The 27,797-nt window shown below is 41.5% G+C and overlaps 1 long non-coding RNA gene across 1 annotated transcript in view; it reads right to left on the minus strand.

Annotated features, from left to right (window-relative positions):
- Positions 1–27,797, minus strand: part of LOC309674182 — a 109,921-nt gene that overhangs the window by 47,184 nt on the left and 34,940 nt on the right. Inside the window, exon 3 of the long non-coding RNA XR_014269370.1 lies at positions 6,153–6,226. This is a non-coding gene — a long non-coding RNA (uncharacterized lncRNA). The remainder of the gene's footprint in view (positions 1–6,152; positions 6,227–27,797) is intronic.

A 27,797-nucleotide genomic window follows, 5' to 3' on the forward strand; every position in this document is an offset into this window, starting at 1 on the left:
TTTGACTTTAGTATTTTATACAAAATAACTGTCGGGCTATTTTTTTTTCCTTTAAGAGGCAAGAAACTAAAGGAATAAAGACACTTAAGATAAAGCCTTGGTCAGACATATTCTGTTAAATAGAAAAGGACAGAATACTAACAGCACTAGAAGGAATGAGTAGAAACTACTTATGCAACTGCAAAGAACATAGACTGTGGTACAAGAAGTTGTGCTATTATTTTCTATTCAAGAGCCCAGTTTTCTCAGTCAAGTTTAAAACAATGTCAAATATGCAATTGTTATTTGTCTCCTAATACAGGTGGAGAGGTGCCATCATCATCCCAGGTTCCCAAACGACTACTTGCCATTTTCTTCTAGTTGTGTTTAGCCTTATTCTGAGCTGCTCAGGGTGGCAGCCTGCAGCTACCAGCAGTAGTGCATTTTCATTTTGCCTTTCAACGTTTTCACATCTTACTAGAAGTCTGTAGCAAATCTTATCACCTAAGGGCTTGCTTACACAGGGAAAGGAAACTCATCTATCTTACATCTCTGGAAGCCTTTTCTCCAACAGATACCTGTATTTATTTTAGAAGGGTGTCTCTCCATATCCATCTGCAGTAGCACACGATTTCTAACATCTACAGCACCAAAGCTATGCACTACAGAGTAACACTTTGGCAGAGCCATGTTTCAAATCTGTGGTGGGTTACAAACTGGCTAAATGTTTTCCCACAAACTGACTGGGATCAGTCATGCTTGAATTCGGAATGGAGCTCAAAATCCAAAACCAGGAATTGCCATAGTTAGCGGAAGTAAGCTACTTAACAATATGGAAAATTTGTTTTCCATACGAAAGATGGTTTCATTACCAAAATTTAAGCAGGTCTATTCAGTTGCTTTCCACTGAAAAGTAAAGTTAAATCTACTTTATAATAAAACTAAACATGAAACTCGATCTTCTCTGCTATTGAGACAAATTAGAAGAAAGACTAGCTACTGTAAATTAATCATTAACCTATTATTTACTGACATAGTACTGTAGAATACACAGCCCACAAATCAGGGCTACCTGATGCACTGTTGTCTTACACCTCAGTATTATTTACGTGACCTCTGAAATGATAAGTACAATAATAAGCAGTAATTTATAATTGCTACACGTTCTCTCAGTTGCTGATGTACCTGTCTATATAGCATGAAGAATAGCAGTGACTTTAAAAACAGAGTTGACAGTTCTGGACTAGGCTTAAAAAGAGCAAGGTTCAAATGAGAGCCAAAATACATGAAATCTTTTGGCTGATTGGCTAAGCTATAGAACAAAGCTACGGCACCAGAAGGCTGGGCTTTCTTGCTTCCAGTTAACAAGCACTTTCTTGTCATGAGAGCATTAAAAAAAGCTGGATTATGTTTCCTTTTTCCACTAGCCTACATTTTGCATGTAAGCAGCTGTTCCTAATCAACAACAGTTAGACATTAACACTTCATACAACATGAAAATTTATGTCACGGCCTTCTTTCAAAAAACTATAAAGATGTTTTCCCCGTTAGCACTGTGCTATCAGCCAGACAGCACTCGATTTGCTGTATCTACAGCATAGCAACCATGGACCCCTCATCCTCCGTAGCATCCTCCATTGGTATCCCCAGAAGGTCTGCATGAAGATCAAGGACAAAATATGGCCATTAGACAGTAACTACATTGCTAGCTGGAAAAGTTCATTCTTGTCTTCGGGATATCCAGCAGCAAAATTTAAGGGTAACTGTCTTTAAAGGCAAGGCTATCTTGCCCCACTGTTTCTTCCCCTTCCACTCACCTCTCTGTTTTAGCTCCTTCCCATCCCTTCTTAACTGTCATGTCTTTAGCCTCTGATCATGCTGACTGATCCCTTGGTTTCTTCCCAGGAAGAGAGCTCACAGGGAATTCGCAGGGTTCAGTGTATAATCTTTCTGTACGCCCTGGGTCCTTCCAACACAAAACTGCTCTCTTGCTGAGCACGTCCTGGCAGTGAAGTTTAGCTGAAGCAGTTGGAGCAAAAGTCTATAAGCAAATACGTAGAGGCTGAGGCCAGGCTTCCCAGTGGAAGGTCACCTACTCTGAAACATCCCTCCATCAATATAGGAAGTTCCATCTTAACATGAGGAGGAACTTCTTTACTTTGAGGGTGGCAGAGCACTGGCACAGGCTGCCCAGAGAGGTTGTGGAGTCTCCCACTCTGGAGACATTCAAAACCCGCCTGGACGCTGTCCTGTGCAACTTGCTGTAGGTGACCCTGCTCTGGCGGGGGGGTTGGACTAGATGATCTCCAGAGGTCCCTTCCAACCCTGACCATTCTGTGATTCTGTGATCACTGACAAAGATATCCCACATTGATCATTCTCAAGTTCAAGTACATTTCAAGGCCAACTTTGTTTCTCTTAAGCAAAAATGGAAGAAAAGTCAGGCTGAGGCTTTTTTTCTCTCAGTTTTCTGGAATTTATAACCGCTCCAAAGTTTCTGCAGGGGTAGAAATGAAATTTAAAGGATAGAAACAACAGTTACTTGGCATGATCAGTGGTTACACTGAAGCACGAAGCCACAACCACAAAAGAAATGCACAGTTAAGTAATGAGGAGCTCACTTCTACTCAGAGACACAGCTGAAGCAACCGTAAACAGCATGAGAAGACTGAAGCTACATGTTTTCAGCAAGCTGACACAAATAAGCTCAAGCTGTTACTTTGACCTTTAATGCCTTTCATGATTTGTGTCCTGAACCACCAAGATCAGGAAAAAGTCTGGGACGGGTTAAAGCTTTAGCCAGTAAAGAGCCTTTACATCTCAACGATGAACTTCCTAGTTCTAACAGAATGGAGGTTCACTGACTTTCAGAGCATGGTAGGGCTTATGTACTCAAACTTTATGGGGATGATGAGAAGAACGATAATACAGAAGAACAAAAGATTTAATTTTTTGATGTGTAGGTTTTGGAGCTCTCAAGTCATCAGTATAGATGAAGTTTAGAATTAGACCTAACTGCACCCAAAGATAGGTATTGTAAAGGAACAACACAATTTGAAGAATTGAAGATACACTGATTTTGCACAAAGGGCTGTCGTAGAATCAAAATCCAGAATTTCTTGCATATTAAGTATCATTTTAAAAGTCAACCATAAATACATAGAAATGTTTGCAGTAAAAAAGGCAAACAGAAAAAGCAGAACTTGGGGAAATCAATCAGCCTCTCTAGGAAACCATTTATGCATACTATTACTTTGAATGTAAAACACAGGCTTTAAATGCAGTCGCATCTATTTCGTAATTCACATCTTTATCACCAGCCATAAAGGCAGCATAACAGTCTCTGCTTACACACAAGGTATCTATGACAAACCATCAGTCCCAATTGAGGAAAAATACATTATAGACACGATGTTTGGAAAACTAAATGCCTTTTGGCCTCTGAGAAACAGCACAGAAATTCCAATTTGTCCTCATTTTAACATATGTCTGTGTTTTAACGTAATGAACATACTTGGATGCAGTTTTATCACTTCTTCCACAAAGGAAAAGAGCAGTCACTTTTCAGCTGAAAACAGATCTGAAAAATGTTACCTTAAGACTGAACATGCAAGACACTTTAAATGCAGGTGCTTCCTCCACTAAAATGTTAACACTTTTAACAGTACTTCTCCACAAACGTTTTATTTATAAACAATTCTTTTGTAAGAAGTTTTTCTTGAAATAGCTGTAAAACAAACAGTTGAAGATCAAAACTGTGCAATGTGTGTTACATTTCTCCCCACTTTCCAGAGCATGTGTCAAAGACAGTGTCTCGCGCAGAAGAGTACCTCTAAACCAGCAGACAGATCCACGATATGACAATCTGTAATGTGATCTTATAATAGCTGATCCTAAATTTGAAAAGGTGAAGGAAAACAAATCAGTTCTGGATAAGTTTCATATAATCATCTGAATGGCTCTATTGTCTCTTTCGTCATGCTAAAGTTTGCTTTGTTGTTGTTTTCATCTTTCCTTTTAAAATAGCCTCCTGCAGCTCTAAGCTAAAGATCTTCCTGGAGCTTCTATGCGACAGCTGCAGTATCTTAGCCATCTGTTTAATTTATATTTGCTAATGCAGCTCCTGCTGTTTTCAACTGACAGCTTTTTTCTCTCTTATTACCCCCACACGGGAAATCATTGCACTTGCCAAAGTTTCTCTGTAGTCTCAGATGTCAAATCACGTCTGGTGACAAAAGGTGATGAATGAGGCTCCTATGCACCTCCCTTTTGTTTTCTTAAAATTATGAAAATCTGTAAGGGGGTTTTATGTTATTTCTTTAAAGAACAATTATAAACAAAAAGAAAGGAAGGAGTATGGAAACAAAGAGGGAGATAGTAAAGGGAAATCATACCCCCTTCCTCTCAACATGGCAATTCTGTGGGAAGGTTTAGGTTGGAGTATCTCCAAGATACTCAGAGGAGCAGAATATCCATTCCATATCCATTCAATAAAGCCATGATTCAACCTCTTCAGTCATCTACACCCACCTACTAAGCTTAGGGTTTGGCTGACCACTGACCTTCCCTCCCTTGCAACCAACACGCCTCCTAACTTTTCTGGAGTGCTCTGGATTGCAGAAGTATTCACAAGTCGATGGGAGGTGCTGGAGCCCCAAGGCCCGCGTGTTGCAACAATGCCAGTAGTTAGTGCCATCCTGTAAAGCCTCCTGCAGGAAGGTGCAGGGCACGCACTCTCTGTGCTATTAAAAGACATCGGATAAAAGCACAAACTAACTCCTGAAACAGCAGTCAGCCTTATACAGCAAGCAGAGATGTTACTGTCTCTCTAATTCCCCTAGAGCATAACAACAAGAAGATTAAAAAGTCTATCCCCGCTGAAAGGTGACACCAGGTTTAACATAAAATTTTGAAATTTAACTCAGATACCCCTGTCCTGCTTAAAACTGTATCAGTTGAATCACAGTGAGCTCTGCAATACCTGTCCTAGGTCATGCAACACTCCTATGTTACAAGGACCACATTTCAGTGACGAGCCCCAGCCCGGAAACAGGTAGACACATTAAGCACAAAGAGCTGCACCTAAACCAAACCCAGAAGCGTGACCACTCTTCCCTTCTAAATTTCTCCTTTCAAAACAACTTTATCAACTGGAAACAGTTGATAAAGAACACAGAAATGTGAAATGAGCGCTTCCCAAAGGGCTGGAAGATGCATGCTTTCTGGTGCCAGAGAGAGCCCAGCCCAGCAGCTGATAAGGAAGGAGCTAGCAGGGATGCATGTTTGAGGGAATACTTGGGAGACAACAAGTCATTATCTCGTACTACCACTGTTCCCAGAAGAGGATGATGAGAAATTAAATCTATTGTTCTGACATTCTAGAGTTGGCTCCAGCTTCTAAATATCAAAGCAACCCATAAGATGGAACTCGTTACAGCTCCCTATCTTGTGCACAATCAACCCAATGAGCTCTGGAAGATAAAGTCACTTGAAGCAAAATGAACACTTTTGCTTTTGAAAGTACAGCAAGCTAGTGCCAAAAATAACTACTTATGCACTCTGGAGAAGGTTACTGCTTCATCTTCGTATCCCCACTCCTTGAATAATTGTGGTACAAGAAGTCGATCTTTGAAAAGCATATTGGACGAAACAGAAAAGCTAAAAAGAATAACCTTAGACCTAATATACTAATAGCTACACCATACTCCTCCAGGAGGATTTTGTCCAAGAGCCAGACGAGTAATTTTTAATTTTCATTCTGTATCTCAGTCTTTTCGTCCATAAACATATGAAAATGTTGATGTACTTCACTATAGTACTATTATGCAGTGCTATAGGCTAGATACCCAACACTTTTATAGTTCAGTGCCAATACCAAGAGAAAAAAAAAATCACCTCAAGGAATACATAGGCCTGAAAACCTGAAGAGTTACTACTCAGCTTCAGTTGATTACTTGTACTGTATGGCATTTCATAAGTAACACAATCAAGAAAGCATAAAGTATTAAATTACAATAATGTATACATAGATTAATGTCCCAAGTCACCACAGATTTGTTTCTTATGACTTTCATCAACATACTGAACCAAACACCCACAAAACGTGACTCCCAGTGTCTCTGTCTACCACGCCGCCCAGGCCAAAATTATCCTTTATATCAATTCTTCCTTACCTCAAGAAGTGTACGTGCAGCCTGAGAAAGAGCTGTGTTGTACCAGATGCAGACTGAGTGAAAACACCATGAACCTGGGGAGAGAGAATTTCTGTATAAATATGTGTACCTGACAGTGGAAGGCAGTAATGTTTTCCAAACTGCAAATGTTCTCCAGCCAGGGTGTCTGATTCACTTCAGCACCTGAACTACTGCAATTTTCAGCTCGGGAAATTAAAGTAGTGCTGATTTTAGTGATTCCTTCAGCCAGGAACAGGAATAACTGAACTGACTAGAAATTGCCCAAAGTTGCAAGCAAAATAAAAAGATTGACAAACTGCAAGTTAGGCATGCCGGTCTTATCTTTTTCAGCCAGATTTTTTTGTTTTCCTCCGTCTTCCTGGGTTAGTAAGAATTATCGAGTGTTACTTTGACCAGCCTCTGGTGAAAAGCTCCTGAAGGAAAGAAGAGGCTCAGCCATGTGCCGTTGCTCAGTCAGTGACACATTACTGTGTCTGTTACGCAGAAAGGCTAAACCAAGGACTATGAAGTCCAAGGGATTCCAGCTGAAAGGAGCAAACCAGCGCACAGCGAGGTGTTCTCCGAGGTGAGCAAAGATGCCTTGCACAACACGACAGGAAACTACCAAAGACCCAGCATAACAAATGTTGCAAAACCAGGTGCAGGAAACCAAAACTTCAATGTAGGATGCAACAGATTTTACAACCAAACTGGGTAATTTCTTCTCTGTAGACTACCACAGCCCAAGGACCAAACAATACTTTTCTACCCCTCAGGGGCAAATGCAAGTAAATATTAGCAATGCTTCCTGTGGCAGTTTATACTAGGGTAAGTAGTGTCTCCATGCACCCCTCTTTTTGGACACCTTTTCACAATTTGACAACATAATACTTAAGGGGAAAAACCTGACAGTTTTTACTGGAAGAAAATTTGCTTCTTTTTTTCATAAAATACCTCTGCTACACAACTTATTCGTGCACGGAAACCACACAGGCCTATAGGCTTTCCTGGAACCAGAAAATAAAAAAGCACCTTTGCTGTTCATACTACAGAGAGAAAAGATACCTCAATCTGAGTATGTTTGTTTTAGGAAGAAAGCCATTATTCAAGGGTAGATGGATTTAGCAGCAGCATCAGGTACAGGGTTATCTGCCCTCTCAATCTTTTCCATAAATGTTCTGAACATTGAGCATCCCAGGAGAAAACATCTGAACTAAACACGTTATTCTTAGCTTGGTCAGACAGCACTTGATACAGCTTTCAACCAAGCATGAAGTCAGCTTTCCATTGCCCAGGATAGTGGGGGATGGGAATAGCCAGATAACACCGAGCACACAAACCCTGCTGCACAGAGGCAAAAGCCCAGTGTCTCTGCACTGTGCTTTGCAGCGCTCCAGGTCCTGGGAAGAGTCTTAGCTGGGGTACAGAGGCAGCCCCGTAAGAAACCCCATCTGACAAATCTCTCAAAGCAGAAGGGATGACAGTACATATAGTATGTTACTCTTTCACCAGTTACCCCTCCTGAACTGCTGCTATCACCAGCTCCATGGCTCTAAGCCTTGCAGAGCCAAAGCTTCAGCCCAAATCTGCAAGTTGTGGATCCCAGCTGGCACCTAAATGTTCGTCCAGCTCCTCCAAAGCCTGCTTCCCAGGGCCCCATGTTCCTGGGAGCACAAAGCAGAGACATCAGCAGTGGCTCTGAACAAAGCTGGCAAAGGCTCAGCAGGTGAATTAGCTCAGGGTCTGAACCATGCAAAAACCGATGTACTGCTTCCAGGTCTGAGCCTGGGATTTCTGTATGGATAACTTGTTACCTGAATAATCTACCCATAGAAAATAAAACATTAGCAGCTGTAAAAACTAAATAGAAAAAAGGCCGATTTCAGTTCCTACACAGTAATTTAGAGGTCAAAAATTAACCTACCATGCTTACAAAGGCTATTTGCAACATCCCCCGTACAGTGTTTGAAATCCTGTCCTCTATAGTTTTGCCCGTGTGTATTCTCTTCCCAGCTTCCTCAGGCATTCCCCAAGAGCCACTTCTGCCACAAGTATAAAGATGATACTCTCAAGGAAATCAGACTTGATTCTTCAAGCTGTCCAACATACACAAGTAACATACTTAGTTAAGCATGACTGTCCATACATACATAGCACTTCAAAACCAAACCATTGCAGACCTTAATACTCACCACCCTGAACCTTAACTCTGAGCTCCCACAAACAGGTCATGCCTGCCCCCAAAATGCTAATGCTGGTTTACTTTAAGCACAGAGGCAACAGCTTTCAACAAATTCTAAAGAATTTAAAAGTTTCACCTTCCAGAAAGCCAAGGTTTGTTGTTCATCTGCACTTTAGGTGCCTAGATTTAAAATGAAAAGGCAAGTACAGCTGCTCACAGCTGATAAGGCCTCCTGCTACTGGCATCTATTTATATCCATGATCCAGAGTAACAAACCCATGTACTTTAAACAACTGAAGCAACCGTTAGATAAAATATGGAAATGGAAAGATGGGACTCGAAGCCAACTCCTTTACTACATAAATCCCTTCCCCATAAACCAAGAAAAAGTATGTTTGGGTGAAGGTGATAAAAGATCCATACTGTCTCTGAAGATCAACTGCCAAAGCAGAGAATCTCAAAAACAATTTCCAAGTTAGTACATGATGGCAACTCCTGACAGCATCTTGTTGGTTCTCATCTGAACGCTGGGGCCAGCACCTCTGCCAAGCCAGTTAATGTCTTTTGACTGAGGTCATTAACACATAGTGTTGTGCACAGGCATCTGCTGCTGCTCAGTGTTGCTCAGGAGCAGAGGCATCACAGAATGACGTATGGGAGCATAGATGTAGTGTTTGTGATTAACATCACACAACGCCTGATTTGTAGGATTGCAAAGCACAGATGGAAAGACATGCTTAAGATCCCAGGAAATAAGGACGAGGTAATCAGTCCTATAGGGCTAGGCTCAAGTGAGAGCAGATAAGGGAGAAGATGACAAAGGAGGATGGAACAGAAGTATGCTTCTAGCTATGATCATGAAGCTTGGTCCAGAGCTGATGATACTCAGCCCAACTGAGTCTGAAAACCCCTGCGTAAGAGGATATCACAACTCACACATACACAGTTATTATACTGCATTGAGATACTGCTTGTAGGAGAAGAGAGTGCAGTTTGTCCTGTACTCATCTGCAATATATTGCTCTGTCGGTTATCCAAAGGCATATTACAGAGGAGGGTTCATAGCTCCAGGGTAGAGTTCCACAAGGAGTATAAACCAGTACAAAAGGGTTACAGCGGCAGTGGACAAGGGAAGATCAACTTATGTCATCTACTTGGACTTGTGCAAAGCATTTGACACTGTCCCACACGATATCCTGGTCTCTAAATTGAAGAGACATGGATTTGACAAATGGACCACTCGGTGGATAAAGAACTGGCTGGACGGCTGCACTCAAAGAGTTGCGGTCAACGGCTCGATGTCCAAGTGGGGACCAGTGATGAGTGGCGTTCCTCAGGGGTCGGTACTGGGACCTGTACTGTTCAACATCTTTGTCAGCGACATGGACAGTGGGGTTGAGTGCACCCTCCGCAAGTTTGCCGATGATACCAAGCCCTTTGGCAAGGTAGACACGCTGGAGGGGAGGGATGCTATCCAGAGGGACCTGGACAGGATGGAGAGGTGGGCCCAAGCCAACCTCATGCAGTTCAACAAGGCCAAGTGCAAGGTCCTACATTTGGGTTGGGGCAATCCCAAGCACAAATACAGGCTGGGAGGGGAATGGCTGGAGAGCAGCCCTGAGGAGAAAGACCTGGGGGTGCCGATTGATGAGAAGCTCAACATGAGCCAGCAATGTGCGATCGCAGCCCAGAAGGCCAACTGTATCCTGGGCTGCATCAGAAGAAGTGTGGCCAGCAGGTCAAAGGAGGTGATTCTGCCCCTCTACTCCACTCTCGTGAGACTCCACCTGGAGTACTGCCTCCAGCTCTGGAGTCCCCAACATAAGGACACGGACCTGCTGAAGTATGTCCAGAGGAGAGCCACGAGGATGATCCAAGGGCTGGAGCACCTCTCCTATGAGGAGAGGCTGAAAGAGTTGGGGCTGTTCAGCCTGGAGAAGAGAAGGCTCCGGGGAGATCTTATTGCAGCCTTCCAGTACCTAAAGAGGGCCTACAGGAGAGCCAGAGAAGGACTTTTTACTAGGGCATGTAGCGATAGGACGAGGGGGAATGGCTTGGAAGAGGGCAGGTTCAGATTACACATTAGGAAGAAGTTTTTCACTTTGAGGGTGGTAAGGCACTGGAACAGGTTGCCCAGAGAGGTTGTTGAGGCCCCATCCCTGGAGGTGTTCAAGGCCAGGCTGGACGTGGCCTTGGGCAACCTGGTCTAGTGGGAGGCGTCCCTGCCTGTGGCAGGGGAGTTGGAACTCGATGATCTTCAAGGTCCTTTCCAACCTAAACCATTTTATCATTCTATGATTCTATGTTAGTGGCTACCAGCAAAAAAAGTGGACCCACATCCCTGGCTATTCATAGCACACCGATCCAAATAACTAATCCACCAAAAAATTATTATCAGTCAGTCAGATCTATGAGCTGATTGAACGCACCCTACAGCTGCTTGATTGCAGGAACTGAAGCAAGACAGAAATGCCACAACTGTAGCAGATGAGAGCAACACTGACCTTTCCAGGAGCAGCACAGTCCGAGATCACCTTTCACAAAACAGTATCTGCATTGTACAGTCTAGAGGGGAAGGCAGGGGATGCAGAGGCTGGCTAGAGAATGCCCTAGTGCATTAGACCATATTTTGTGCGTGTGTCTAGTCCCAATCTCAAGAATCGCTATGCGACTGAGGCACTGGTTATTTCCATCTACACTTTTAAACTGTAAAATGGTAACAAACTTGGAATATATGCTAGGAGTCAAAAACCTGAAGAAGAGTGAAATATAAGCAGCATTTTCCAAATGTCTCCCTAGTGCGCCCTCCTGTATCTTCTACAGTGTCTTTCTGCTGAAAAAAAAAAAAGTTAACATTTATTTAAAACAGAAGGAAATAACACTTTCAGATATCCCTTCCCCCGCTTCTCTCCTATCTTTTTGCTCTCCTGATTGAATAAAAATCCAGTATCACAGCTGGGGAAGAGTAATACAGAGCCAACAAAAGATAACCAGACTGGATGGGGAGGGATGTATTGGTATAGAGCGCTACAGCTCTGGAACAAGACTAAAGGAGAGGATTTCACAGGGACAAATCTGAAATAGCCAGCAGCTGGCCTTGAGGCATATACTACACAAATCCATCCATAAGGGATATCCCTCACGTCACACCCAAATTTGACTCCATCCCACACTAGTTTGCTATTCCTAGTCTTTACGGTAAACTGACATCAAACACCTATTCAGAAATCCAAGGTTAGAGGGAATAATATTTAAATTAGAGATTAATCCCACTTCTTGTCATGCCTCCTGCACTATATTTTGTTTTGCAGTTTCTTATTTTGATTTTGTGCTCCAAATTTGGGTTATGGCAAGACAACAGGAAAACGCAGTTGCTATGCATAATGTAAAATAAACAAAATAAAAAGTCTCAATGCTCATCCAATGCTCAACATCTATAGTTAATGCAAGCACCAGTTCTATGTGCACGATGCTTAGGCATAAAAAATCAGGCAGAAAATCAGTCTCAGACACTGACCAAGTTAATATTAAGTATAAAACATGCCAGATGCAACAGAGTGACTTGGACAGGGACTACAGGCAAAAGCAAATGGACAGTACCTGAAATTGTCACATTTTTTTCCAGTCCAACCCTCACAAGTATTTAGCATCTATTCAAATCTCCCCATCCCTGATGAGCAGCAATACTGTACATCTGAGTCTTTTAACTAGCAGCCACACGGTTTATGGAGCAGCGCTCTGCCAGGTGACGGGAAATGATTGCCTGTTGTGCTGACCTAGCACAGAAACACATTCTGTCTCAGCTGGAAATTGTTCTTACACAACCAGTGCTCTCAATACACTAGAAAATAGCTTAGATACCTGATATCATAGATTTTAATATTCTGACTGTAGATATGGCCATCAAAATCCCCACTGCCTCTCATTCCTCACAAACTTAATCTGTTGATTTAATTATATACCTGTAATTCAGTTTACATTTTACTCGAGGCAAAAGGTAGAGAGATTCCAGGAAATGACACTTGAGGTAAGAGAATGAGCAACTGGAGAGCATGATGCTCGTTCTTTGCATATAGACCAACCTATAATAAGGGGCTTTAAAATTCACTTGACCAGAGCAGGTAGGAAGCCTTGGCAAAAGCTAAACTAAAATTAATTTTCCAGACTTTAAGGTTGTAAAGGTAACTTGCAAAGTACGAATCAGTGAAGAGCTGTCTTCATAAACCCATGGACACACAGCTTCAGTCTGCTGCTCTGCTCAAGGCTTTTTGCCCAGCTGCAGCGAACAAAGCTTTGTCCTCACTGACCGGGGCACCGGGCAGCAGCGACAGGAGCGGAGCTGAAGCAAACGAGGTCAATTCCATCCTGCACCGCCTGGGAAAGCTCTGAACGGAAACCCAGGCACTGATCACTGAGGAAAAGGTGAAGTAAAACATCGAGCAAACAGAAGGAGGTTTAGAGCTGGATCTTCCTCCAGCTGCCTGTACGTATAGAGCAGCCAGGAGGCTTTAGGGCGAGATAAGAAAATGACAAGCTCTGGCTACTATTCAGATGAGAAAGGAGGAGGGAAAAATGATGGTAGCAGAAGAAAAGTATGGCAGGGAAAGACTGCAGGGAGGAACCAGCACATTTATGGAAGAGGTAAGCTGCAAAAGGAAAGGAGCAGACAGATAAAAGTCCCAGATAATGCTGGGAAAATAAGGAAAACAATTTAGATATCCTCATTTCCACTAAGGGACAACTTGAGCGAAACAGGAATAAAAGACAAAACGTTATTACAAACAATAACGAGATGAAGAACAGTCAAATTATCCAGCAAATTTTCTAGTCGTAGTGCAACAATTCATTAGACCAATATTTTTCTGAAGAATTAGTAACTTCTCTAGAGCGATCGAGCACTCTTTGTCAAAGATGATATAATGACAGATAACAAGAAAGTTAGAATAATACATTTGACAATTTATTTTACCTCTCATCAAACCAGCTGTAGCATTAATTGAGATGTCATTTAAACATATTACACAAGAAAGTTAGCAAGCAATCCGTTCCATGGGCTTAATGAACACTACAGAATTACTCCATACCTGCATGCCCCAGCAGGCACGTCAGGAAGGTGTTCTTCAGCCGCCCTAGTTGCTGGATACAGTGTCACTATCTGCTGATGTTCCTCACGCTGCCAATTTTTGTTCAGAAATACCATTTATGCATAACACTACTTCCTAGGCTCAAAGATTCCAGGCACATGGGCACAACAGACTGCCTGTATCCAAAGTCTCCTGTGATGCGTGACACGCGCCTCAGGATCAGTGATGCTTCATTGCCACGGAGGCTGTGGAAAACCAAACAAATTCACTGATGGGAAATTACTAAGTCCAGTGGCAGAGGACAACACTGCCACTCTGGAATTCCTTCATGTTGCTGCATTTTCAAATCCAACCTACTTTTGAGGCTTAGGGAAGATATTTCAGAAAAAAACACGGTTTCAGAAAGCTTGGATTTGAATAAATAGTGGAAGTTGACAGTTGACATTAAATCACATAACATTTGGGTGTTTGCATTTTCCTTTTAGTGTTTGTATTTTGTATGATATAAAGGGCAGGTCTCAGGTGTGCCAGGCTACTGCAGAATTCAGAAAGAGTGAATTCAAGAAAGAAAGAAAGAATGAATATGAGAACTAGACTCCATAATCAAAACCTAAGGGAAAGGGCAAAATCTTGAGGATTTCCATAGCCGGGGAATTACACAGTATCACAGTATGCTAGGGATTGGAAGGGACCTCAAAAGATCATCTAGTCCAATCCCCCTGTCGGAGCAGGAACACTTAGATGAGGTTGCACAGGAAGGCGTCCAGGCGAGTTTTGAATGTCTCCAGAGAAGGAGACTCCGCAACCTCCCTGGGCAGCCTGTTCCAGTGCTCTGTCACCCTCACTGAGAAGAAGTTTCTTCTCAAATTTAAGTGGAACCTCTTGCGTTCCAGCTTGAATCCATTACCCCTTGTCCTATCACTGGTCGCTACTGAGAAGAGCCTGGCTCCATCCTCATGACATTCCCCCTTTATATATTTATAAACGCTAATAAGATCACCCCTCAGTCTCCTCTTCTCCAAACTAAAGAGACCCAGCTCCCTCAGTCTTTCCTCATAAGGGAGATGCTCCACTCCCTTAATCAGGTATTTTGCCTTCCTAGAAAAATGTAGACGGTAGTACACTAGTAAACCATGTCAGCAGCAGTCAACCTTCAGAATAGCAGAAAAAACACTGTAAGAAAACAGTATTTACCAGGGAGGATCACTGCATTATACAAGCCACCACCTAAGCACCAATTTCTGAAGCCAGAAGGTATTTCTAGGTATCATAAAGAAAAAAAGTCAGCTTTGGTGGTTAATAGTACTGACCACAGTATATTTGTGAAAATCTCGGAACCCATAAAATGTCCGAGTGACACTTTACAGAGGAGCAGTTACAAAACTGGTATTTTGCAACTCTGAATCTAAAATGAGTGGGGCATTAAAAAATTTTCCAAGAATAATTTAACCAAAGACCAGATGGAATGAAGCAGAGAAGGTACCAGAAGTGTCCTAATAATAAAATTTATTGTTGTCGTTATTAAGTCAGTTCAATTCTCATTAGGGAAAACATAAAAACAAACAAAAAAACCCAAATCAACAAAAGGTCGATCTGGGTGGGGGAAAGAGAAGGAGGCATTTCAGACAGCAAAGTGAATTTAAATATATCCATGTTGAAAACTGTAAGATCTTTTTTCAGAAGTTGAAACCTGTCAGAAATACCCAGAAAAACTTTTGACAACCACTAAAATTATTAGCATAACAATCCTCACAAACAGAGTGGGAGAGAAAGATTGGGGATTTCACCTCATGCAAACTCACAAGCAGGTAGGCGTGTATCTTTTTCACAGAGAAGGCAGTATCTAAATCAAAAAACCCCAGCAGGTTAACATGGAAATACACATGCAAGCCTTGATGCTGATGCTGTTTCACCTTACTCAAAATCACTATGTTAAAACAGATGCTTACCCTTTCCCCTACCCCTTACAACTGGTAACATGAACCTCAGTGCCTATGAGGAAGTCAATCCCAAACTACAGTGTCCCAACGGACTTCCCCCCTTTTTTCCTCCCTGTATCCCCTTCTCTCAACTCCATCTGACATGGAACATATATTTATGGTAAAAAGAGGCTGCTTCAGCGGTGTATTTTTGAAAATCTAAGTCTTTTGCAGGACCCCAGCCAACCGGGTTAAAACCAGGAAATCGGAGCCCTGCATATTATCTCATGTGACTAAAAGTCACGGGTAATCAGGTCCACTATGTGCACATCCCTCTAAGGAGCCCCTAGCTTTGGAGACAAAAACATTACTACAGTCTTTACAATAAACTAATTAAAGAATGGGATAGCATATTCATACATATTTCACGTACATATGTCTATTTTTATTTTGTATGTATTGACATGCACACATGCCTTTCTGATGCAGGAATTAAAAATTCCCTTTTACCACACCAGTGGCCAAAGAGCTAACATATTAGCACTTTGGAAGTGGCTTGCACAACAGGAAAAGCGACTGCACAGTAGGAAAATTCCAGCAGGGAGACAACAATCCAACAATAAACAGGACATAAAGCATCAAATGGAAAGTGAACACTTGAGGAGCTAAGACAGATGCAAAAGCTGTTGGTGGTAGTGTTGAAAGTTGTATTTGTTTAGCAAGTTTAGGAACATATAGAAGGTGTGGAAATATTTATCAGTACAATCCTCTGAAAAGACATACTGAAAGAAAGAGATCACGATCGCTTATCAAGCACACCTTTTCAAAAGCACCCAGAACAAAATTCCAGATATGACCTTAAGCAAATTGAAACGCCACCTACTAAAGTATACCACCAGTATTAATTCCTATGCTGGTGCGGTCCTGACACAGCAGGCTTTAGCAGAGAGCTCACAAAAGTACTTTCCCTCTCCCAACAAGTATATGTTCGTGGAATGCTTCTATTTGGAAAAAATGTCTGAATTTAAATTCTAAAGTCATAAAATTTACTAACCATTACTTCCGGAAGCAAAATCCACACACCTATCAAACAATGCCAGGTATTCGCTTCTCCCAAACTCTATTAAGTGGTCATCCATCAAAACAACTCCTCTGGTAAAAAGGACAAGCTTAAGCCTTTCAGCGTAAGCTGAAAATTCTCCTGATTCCCTCTAAAACCATAGTTGCCCTGCGTGAAAAGTAATAAATCACACCGAAGAAGTATTTTCTGTGAAATTTTACTGTGCTATCATTTTGATTTTTCTGCTTTGTAGCTCCGTTTCATGCACTTCAGCAGTATCCCCAACATCACATTTCAACCCTAGGTCTGTCAAGATCCACAATTCAACATATTTGTTATTAAAAGGTACCTTATTCAGAAAGCTGTTTTGACACTGCACTAGTAATACTGTGCATAGGCAACCCGTGCATACGGGGACTGTTAGAATCCCACTAAACACAGACTCTCCTGCTAACTTCAGCATCGCAGCCAGGAAAGCAGGCAGGTCACTCTGCAGCAAAGAAATTCCACTTCTCATGTGACGAGGCACTAAGATGAAGCCTAAAAGAAGTATATACGATAGAAACAGCTTCTGCTAGAGCACGCACTGTATTCGTTCATTCCTTACCTTTCCCTTTACACTGCAGAGGTTACATCATCCCTTGAAACAAAGTCATAAGCAGGAGCAAGTCTCGTACATGACTCTCTCTTTCCCTGGGTGCTTTGGGGAAGCAGGAGCATGCACTCAAGTGAGCATTCACGCCTCAGCCAGCTTGAGGACAAGGCTCTGCACCGAAGTCCTTAAGACCTTCTCACGGCTGCTGATTTCATCCACAGAACTGAAAGAGCATCTCAGCAGGACACTGCCAGCCTCCTTTTCAGCTCCCTCTCGCTGACTGCCAGCCTCTGGCAAGTGAAATGTCAAGAACCAGGCAGGGGCGGTGTTTGGAGAAGGAGGGATAAGAGATTCTCACCATCCATCAACCTCAAAACCTATTCAGCCGACAACTTGAATGGAACTGGCATTTCATTCTCCATGGTAACAAGAGATGGAAGGAGGCTGGAAAAAGAGAGGACAGACCCGGGAAAATCCGATGTTGAAGAAGCAGGGAAAGTTGTAAACTTTGCAACTTCCCTTTGCTGTGCAAGTTGCATGTAGAAGAGGGAGAGGCCCTTTCCTTGCCCGCACAGTCCCTGAGAGAAGCTGTCCCACAGCCATGATGAGGTGCCCTTTCTGTGAGCAGTGTATTGATGTGATGGGAAGAAATCCCTTATTCTGCACCAGTCCTCCCCAGAGGAAAGACAAACACCTCTTGAACACTGGGAATTAGGGAAAGCTGCAGATTATTGCCCCACAGAAAACAGGACTGCCTGAAAGGGAAAAGATACTGTTGTTCCCTGTACAGTACCTCACATCTACAGATCAAAGCCACTGATGCCCACTCGGTCTGTGTGCCAGCACTGACCACAAACTGGAGTGGAGAATTAGCATTACCCCCTTTTCCTGCTTTGCATCTCAGGTGGAAGTAAATGTCTGTTACTTCTATTACACTGAATCACTTAGACGCACAGAGAAACGGGGAATTTCTTCTTTTCCAAGCCATACCAAGATGAAGCACGGAAGCAGCTTGACTTAAAATTCGGGCAGCACCTCTGCTGAGCTCACAGGAGCTCTGGGTAAGTCAGTTCTTATTAACATTTCAGGCCTGGCCATCTTCTGAATTTTTTTTTTTCTGCTGTTTTACATTCATAACTTGAGCTGTCACAGCCAGAATGTGCACAACAGGGAAATTACATTTGGATTCATGCACGTTTGTGTTCCAAGCTGGCCCCATGCAGCTACTCAAAGAGTCTCCGGCTAAAGCACTTATGCAAGATAACCAAACAAAAGACTGAAAAGGTCTGCAAATCCTGGCTGCTGCCGCTGCCATCTTATTTCTTTCTCAGTTCTTTACACAGATTCTTTCCTGAAGGACACATTTAAATCTCCCTCCCCCACCCAAACCCACCACCCCTCAATTCCGAGTTTGTTCTCACTTTTGCATTGCATATGGGATACGCCGTTGTGTGGTACTTTTTTTATAGCCTTATCTATACAGTGAGCTTTTTGTTAAAGGTGCAGAGTTGTTCTGAGTTCTCCCAGTAGTCCTCAGGTATCAGCAAATATGTTTAAACATCACATTTTTTTTTAAAACTATCAATTTTTCTTCATTGTTCCCATTTGAATATTGGACATTTGGCTTTCAGTTTCTTACGTAAGTCTTTATTTACCATTCATGACATTGCAACCCATAAGGCATGTTAATACACGCCCCTGTCCACTGAACTTCAGCCTTTATCCACCATCAACCATTTCAATGCTGTGTGGATACATCCTTGCTTTTGAAAAATACTCTTCTCTTCTGAAAAAATGCGTTTGATTTTCTCCCTTGTCTTTCAAGACCTTGAATTTTCAAAAAAAAACAAAAGGAAACCTCAGAGGGAACCATCCTACAGTCACTTCACTTCTGTGGCCACTTACTATTGCTCTCCAACTCATCTTCCTGAGACAGTCTTTTCCTTAGGTAAAGGGGGGTATATTTACCTTTTGAAATGTACTTCAGGTGCCTGGTTTAGAAGTACCTTCCTTCTTTCCCGAAGAATTTAAGAAGAAAAATTGCCCAGGGACGTTGTGGATGCCCCTATCCCTGGAAGCATTCAAGGCCAGGCTGGATGGGGCTTTGAGCAACCTGGTCTAGTGAGAGGGGTGCCTGCCCATGGCAGGGGGCTTGGAACTGGATGATCTCTAAGGTCCCTTCCAACCTAAACCATTCTGTGATTCTATGAAAAAGAGAAATGAGACTGTTGCATTCTCTCTCTCCCAGCCAAAGCCAACTGGGAGTGACACACATCAACCGGATGCCTCTTACAAGTCTAAATAATCAAATAAATGTTGTTAAATGCATCTGCACAATCAGATTAATTTGGTTCTTTTCATTTACTTTTGAAGATATTTCAGAATTCTAAGGAGATATTTCCATCCCTTTTAACATATATTCTACCCACATCTATTAAGATGAAGATATTTAACAGAAAAAGCTTTTTATGTTCCTTTCATAGCACAATCTTAGAGTACTTTGTTATTTTGCTTTGTTACGGGAGCATAAAAAGGAAAGGAGGTATTTTTGCCACTTGTCACAAAGCAGGATCATCTTCTCTGCACTTGCTGTTCACCGAGTTTCACCTTGATCCTCTTGAAGGTTTGAAAGCACTGTTGTTTATCTGTAGCTCAGGGAAGGGATTTTCTTTCTCTCTGAAGTTGATTCTAACGTACTTCAAAGACTTGCTGTCTACTAACATCATCCACTTGTCTTCCTGTGATCCAGAAACTATACCCATAGAAACAGGGAGCTTTCCCAAATCCATTCTAGCAGCACGCTTTAGGCAAGGGGGAAGAAACTGATAATGTTACCAATATTCAAAAATGTGCCAAAAGCACTTGAAGAGCAGAGAGCTGTACCAACTGTACTGTCCTACTCTGTGTTTTCCTACAGCTACCAGAAAGGCATGGATATGCCTCACCAAAGAAATACACATTTTGGAAACAAATCTACTATGAACTGGCTAAAGCTAGCATCTCAAAAGGCACCCTACCGAGAGGTACTGAAGTGATGAGAGAAGCATGCCCACACAGAATCAAGGTCTTATCCAGCTTCCCAAAACAGAAGAATAAACAGTAAAGCACAGCCAACATTCAAAGGACTGCCCACCATGTGTGCCTGTCATGCAATAATAAAAGCTGGAATACAGCAATAGCTTCAGGCTGGCTGAAAATGACGCTGACTTTGGTTCTGATCAAGTTTGGTGGTCTCCACACAGCTCTCACGTTACAAAAGCTACCATCTCAACTGCCAGCATCAGTGAAGTGAACCAGTGGTGAACCTGAACCGATATTGAACCTCACTAGTGGGACGGCAGCGGCAATGGCACGTCATAGCATCCTATATCGCACCTGCTCGGGGAACAAACAGAGCTTCTGCTGCCACAGCTGTGAACCCAGAACTAAATTCCCTTTTTTCAGGTAGATGCCTGCTCTGAAAACCTTGTCATGCCTACCAAGAAAATTAACACATGAAGTGACTACGCTATAACAATGATTTAGCAGTAGAATGCTTTACTACAGCTATTCCCTGAAGTACCACATTAAAATAGGGAAATGAGCAATCCTGTTTTACATTAAAAAAGAAAATAAATACATTAAAACTTAGCAAATATGCCAAGTTTTGAGTTAAGTATCCATCCACTGACCATCGCAGTTGAGACTGAGCCAGAATTTAGTGTCCAAAAGATGTCTTGAAAGGTGTTTTAATACAACAGAGCGAGATACCCCAGCCCCAGACTGACTCGCCTGACACGTGGAAACGGTGAAGACCAAATACTCTCCTGTTCCTACTCACAAGCTTGAGGGAAGCTCAGTCAATCAGATACTCCATATCCACAGAGATCGATATGGTGCCTTCAATTAACACAACAGCGAAAAACCCTAGCTAAAAGCCAGAACAGTGGAGGGACTGGCAGGGCAGCCATGCCTGACACTCACATGAGTTACTATTCACTAAGATGCTTTCTGGACATCAATGCCCTCTTATTTCATATAAACCAGAACCTTCGGCCCCAGAATAATGACGCCAGAGAAGGAAAGAGGGCATTTATCAACCTGATCGGGCAAAAGACTCAAGTCCAGCAATCTCCACCTAAGCCAACCGTTACTCCACTGAACACCATGGGCAAAAAGAAAGGCAACGTCTCAGGCTTCTACATCTCTGAAGCTACAGTTCAGATTTTTTTTTTTAAAGGCATTTTTACTTCTGGGATTAAACAACACATTAATTTATCATCACCATCTGAGGAATAAACACCCGGTTTGATTTCAGGTCAGAAACCATTCACCATCACAGAAATAATTTATGCAGTTGTTAGGTTAACAGCTTTGCAGATCCTGTCAATGTCAAAAGTTCATTTGCTGTGGGAAAGGATCATTTATTTTTTGGTTTGACATTCCCAATTTCATCCCAGCTAAAAAAAAAAAGACAAGTTCTAAACAACGTGGCAAAAGTACTACAAATTTACACTTACAAGCATCATGGAATAAAACTTATATTTTACCTGGCTGAAATGCAGAAGTGAGAAAGAACAAGCAAAAAAAGATAAATATTCAATTATAAAGATTCAGAGGACAAACCAGCAAAAATACTACACATGAATCTTTCAAAGCATACATTAATATGATTTCTGGGTATACAAAAAGACTGAAAACATGATTAGAAAGCACACAAAAATCTTCCAAGAAGTCCAGACCTCAAAAAATTCTGAGGACACCATTCTGAAAACCCAAAGCATCTTGATTTAAATTGACTACCATGCCCAAAATATCTCTGAGCTACTCTCAGTAGAAGTCATTTCAATGTGGGAATGAATATGGCCAGAGAGTACACAGACTGAGTTGACCTGATGACACAACACCTGTGTCATCAGTAAAAGAACGTACTGTACTACTGAACTACCACTCATTTCCCACTGCAAACACACCACCCCAAAAGGGAAGGGATGGACTACATGCATATAATTTTATCAAAACATATTTCTCTAGTAAGCAACACGATACTAAATCCATAGTTTCCTAACTTCAAGTGTGTCACAAAATTAATCAAAGAGGAGAGTTTAATTAAAATTTCTTCAGAAGAATCAGCGTTAGTTATTCAGACCATCCCCATAAGGGTAAAGAGCTGAATCCCATGGGATTAAAATTTTAACATACTTTAGGTTAAATCCTTTTTTTTTCTTTTTTAATTAATCAGTGTGTTTTAAAAACTTCTTATAAAATAGGAACTCATATTCAACATCATCCATTAAACAATCTTTTCACTACTCTAGAAACAAAAAGAATAAATGCAAAATCCTGTGCATCATGAGAGTTTCATGTTTCATAAGAGAGAGTAAGAGAGAGAGATCAAGTGACTAGAAGAGTCCTAACAATTTGTTTGGCTAATGCTATCTAAAACAACACACACAGTCACCTCAATCTGTTATCTACAAATTTGCAATAGCACTAAACATTAGTAATACATGGAGAGGTGAAAGCTATCAACCAGTGAAGGAAGAGCTTTTAGAAGAGCATTTTGTATCTGCAGTAAAGGTTTTCAGGATTTCACATAAACATTTGCATGCAAATAAATACATGTTCCTTTAAACTGAAAAAGTTTACAAGGGCACAATTAGCTGTTTTCGTTATCAATCAGACAGCTGCCTCTAAGTGCAATCTCTAGCAAAAGACATATAAGAAACGCTCTCTTCTTTGCAGATGTTTTTCCATGATTTAAGGGAAAGTTCTACTTCAAGAAATGACTATAATGTTATCCAAATCTACATGGTCTATGGCTTTAATGGGTAAATTTACATGTGAATACTTGGGGTTTTTTTGGTTTGTTTTTTTTTTTTGTTCCCAATTTCCTCTTGGATTTTACATATTTCATACAAGACTAAAACAGCTACAATGATTCTGCAAGCCAAATTAAGCACACCGTGACACCTCTGCAAATGAAGCTATCTTTTAAAAAGCGGGGGGTGGGGGGGTGGGGGTGTGGAGCGGGAGGCAACGCAATTGAATCAACACTAACTGCTACCATTAACACTGAAAAAAAGAAAAACACTACCCCTTCATTCTAAGGAAAGGCTGCAAATATTAAGCAGCGAGTTTCACAGATGAAATTAGATAAAAGTTTCATATGACAGAGGCATGTCTAAATGTCTATTTCTGTCTACATTTCATAACGCAACTGAAATACAAGTGACGTCCAACATATGCTTGGGACACAGGACACTACTTCAAGCACAGCACTAAGCTACGCCTTAAAGGTTCATCAGTGTAAAAAATGCAAAAACAATGGGTTTGGGGATTTTTTTTGGGGGGTGGGGAGGAGTGGAGAGAACACATCCTAATCAGTTGTCTTATTTTCCCACCATGTCAACATCTCAACAGCTTAACCATCTATAAATGAACCTGTCTCTTAAGATGAAACTGATTTCATTTAATTCTGTATCATTCTGCAAATAAGAGGACAGTATTTAGAACAGATGGTACAATTTACCTCAGCCTTTCTGCTACAACTAACTGCTCCTACGACTTTTAAACCGCTTTCCAGTTTTACACACAATGACTCCAGCTGGTACAAAACAGAGAAACTTCCCCTTCAGTGGGGTGAAGGAAAAACAAGAATCAAAACACTTTTCAACATGCCAGCTGACCAAAACATTGCAGAAAAATATAAAGAACAACCATAAATTACATTTTTACGTACCTCCGCTCCCAAGATACCAAAATAATGGAAGAACCAGCTGAGGTACCAATTGCAGACGTGACCAGAGAGGCCCCAGGCACTGACAAATAAGTAACTTCTGCAACTTTCAAGGCACCACAAGTTCCCAGCTGCCGGCTTCTCTTCCCCAGTGTAATAAGATGTAACACAAATTGAGTTTACAGTATGATGCCATATTTTGGCTGGGAGGCATAAGAGATCTGAATTTAACAGTGTGTTAAATTGGAGTGTAGCACCTGTGTCTTACTACCAGCCGGCTTGATTTCCCCCAGGCCGACAATGTGCCTGCCACCTGGAGATGGGCAGCGCAGGCTGACTTACTCTTCCTACGCACAACTACCTGGGCACAAGGTCCCAAACCTGAGTGCAGCTCCTAGGTACTGGAATAGCGGTGAGGAGGGAAAGCACACTTTGAACGCTATCAAATGCTTCAGAGAAAAGGATTAGTCCCTGAAAGAAAATATTTAACATAATTTACAAGCATCTCTCACCTTACCTCCTCCGACTTGTCTGGGCTGATATAAGAAAGGTGGGCATACATAATAAGTCAGGCAACTGCTTCAAGTGACCGCACGTAGACAGAAGCATCAGCACCTACTATAAAAGGACACGTTAGGGAGGCTTGTCTGCCCTACAAAATGCTTTACAACAGCCCTCTCTGCTGTAGTATGGACTCTGTTCAAACACTTGTATCCTCTCAAGGTATCTTACTGACAAACATGGCTAATATGATGTGTAATGAAAGGGGATAAAGCCTTGCTTCCTAGAAAATAAAATCAGACAGCTGATTCTACCAGAAGAAAAAAAAGGAGGTTGAAGCTCACACTAATGGCTTTATAAGTGTCTGATTTCTAATGCTAAAAGCTTCCTGCACATAGGTTATGAATTTGGAAGGGAGAAATTACGACACAAAGGTATGTTACGCGTTGCCTCACAGGCATGTTAACTTCTACCTCTTCTGTAAAGGTAATTTGAACATTGCAGTCTTCTGTATTTCAAAAATCCATCATCTTCTGGAGCACTGAGAAAGGAGACATTGCTGAAAACATCTCGTATTTTCTGGGTTGCCCTTGTGTTCACTGCTTCCCCACGCCAAAATACCAAACCAATCCTTCTGTCCTGCTGCCTTTTCTCTCTGACCTCCAACTAAGTCCTCCTAAATATTCTGAGACTACTTGGAAAAATCTACTGTATTCCCACCCCCACAAACCATTCCTCTGTAAAACAGTTAATCTTGAAAATACAATGCTGTCACCTTCCTTTTGCAGGTTTCTGCCATTGCTGTCACCATGGAAACAATCAGAACATCAAATATGTCAGTAAGCATGATTTATAAAATACGAAAGTGCCAAAGGTAAAGACTCTACATAAAAAACAATCAAGACAAAATTAGCTTGTTAGCATGGAAACATTGGCTTTAAAGGATTTTCAAGTTCATATGAATTCCTAGGGCGATGCTGCAGCAAGCTACGGCCAAGGAGAGAGCTGCCGGCACAGCATCATCCATGAAGTCACACAGCCAAAGGCTGCAGCTATCCGCCAGGACAGTGTGTTGTAATCGTCCCTTTTCCACCCATTTCAAACACAAGAATCAGACAGTAAAGAAAAGCTAGTATATCCCCAAAACATTACACCAACATAAGAAATATTGTAAGGCGTACACACATTTGTTTCTTTGAGATTTAGAAATAAATTAGGGAAGGCCCTTGCAGCTTGTATTGCTTGTATCTCTTGTACTATCACTTGTAATAGTGCATTCAGTCATCTTCCCCTCTGTTCATCATCTTCATTCACATCTGCATCAGAAGCAAAGTCGGAGCCAATTATTCTTAGCTTCTCAACCAAACAAAGACTTAAAGCAATTCTTAGAGAAACATCAGCTATAGAGCTTGGTCGGACAGCTATTCTGTTGTGCTGTGGCTTCAGCAATGCAAAAGCAGAGTGCTTATTATCGCTGTAAGACAAGGCTCATCCAAGCCCTGTATGTGCAGAAGAAGCAGTTTTCCTCTGCTCCCAAAGCTCACCGCATACTTCACTTTGACATGTTGACTCAATTATAGCACACGGGAGCCTCCAGGGAACAAACACAGCTTTTTGAGACAACTCCCTCTCCACCACACACACATTCTCCCTGTGCTTTTTTAGAAGCTCATTTCAGGGAATGTTTTGCCTTTCATCATCCCATTATTCTCTGTTTCTCTCCCCTCACTACATTACGTTGACATACCTACCCCCTTCGTGTTGCTGCTCTTCCTCACCTGAACTGGCTTAGAAAGTAAGCCACTATTCCACCTCAAATTCAGTTACTGAAGTTACAGTACAGACAGCACAAGCAAGAGGGACCCCCTTCTTACGCCAAGACAAAACATTTCAGCCTAAGAAATAAGAGCAAGAAAACAGCTCAAACACAAATTTGAGCCACAGCGCACTAGGAGAAGAGAGGAACAGACATGCAGCTGTGAGCACTTTTTAAAAGCAGCATGGAGCCAAAAGAATAAACATACACTTTTCTTAATAATTACATGGCAAATGGTAAGCTCCAGGTGCCATTTCACGTAGGGGAGACAGTTTGCCACCTAGTCAGTGCTGAACAGGTGACCCTGAAGACTGCTTGCTGCCTTTCAGACTTGGCTGAAGGACTTCTGCACATCCACTGCCTTCAGTGCTACACACACACAGAGCAAATTCCCTTACATTCAGATTCTCCCAAGTGGCTCAGTAAAATAAAGCCTAAAGTATTCTTGACTCAAAAACACTTTTTTGGACAGGATATCTTAATGACAACTGGAAATTTACCATATTATTCTCTTTTTGCCACATGACCAGCCACTTCAGCCGCAGTTCAGGTACTCTAAGATGGAGATACTCCCTTCCTCACTTGAAATGTAAGCTTTTGATTCTTGATTTCCAAAATATGAGATCACATGCTTTCTTTGAGATTCTCTCTATTAGATTGCAGGAGTCAGCTGGGATGAATCCATACAGGAGCTACAAGGAGAGAACGACTGAAGGATTTGGAATCCTGTACTATGAACAGGGTAAAGAAGAACAAAAGAAGTTATGAATTACAGAACTGAGAGGAAAGGTAGAACAGAGGACAAGGTAAGCTGAATTAATAAGTCTTCTGTGGGAGCTGCCCTTCCACAAAAAGCATCTCCCAGAAACAAAGAGTGAATTTCGATGCATTGTTTCCTGGGTAGTTAATGATGACATTAGTTCACAATAACAGGAAACTGTATGATAGTACAGAAGACAATTCAGAGCTGGAGTTTATCTTGCTCAAATATTGGGCAATTTTAAATAAGCCATTCCACCCCTTTTGAAAAGTTTCAAGAAATCCTAAATTAAAATATCCATGGAAATAATCAGTCTTTAGAAACTGACTCACACACTGCATTGTGTGAGTTTATATCCTCTTCTATTTGGCTCTTTTTTTCCTCTTTTCCATCAGTCATGCATGCCTGGTCCCAGTGATTCCCATTTACACCTCAGAATTAATAACAAGCATGGCCATGAGTTACAAGGACAAATCTGGGCACAATAAAAAGCACCTCCTGTTAGCAGTTTAGGTTTGCTTCTGCTCAACTCTTTGTTCTTGTGTAGATAAAGAAATATTAAAAAGGAGGTTTTAAATTACCTGTGCTAAGTATTCACTACTTCCAAAATATATTACTTTGCATGTCATGTCTTCAAAAAAGTTCCAAATTTTTAAACTTAGAATCATATTTATATGTCATTGTGCTACTTCTCATTTGTGTATGTACCTCTCTATCCCTCTCTTTTTCTTGTATCCTTTTCTGCCATTTAAAGGGATTATGAAACACTGCACTTGAAGTCCAGGTAACAATACAGTGTCTACACAGTATATTCAGTATTATCATCTATTGTGCAATTCAAGAGACTATAGTACAATTCTAAGACCATAATTATAATAGGCTATTCTAATCAGGATAATGTTAATTACAATGTGACCTCTAGTAAAGACTGCTTTTAGGTTTCTGAACTACTACCAAAGTCAGTGCCACAACACTGAGCTGAGAAAATCTAAGTGATAAACATTACGAAA

This window comes from Vanellus vanellus (genome assembly GCF_965231255.1).
Source record: "Vanellus vanellus genome assembly, chromosome: 7".
Taxonomy (NCBI): Eukaryota; Metazoa; Chordata; class Aves; order Charadriiformes; family Charadriidae; genus Vanellus; species Vanellus vanellus.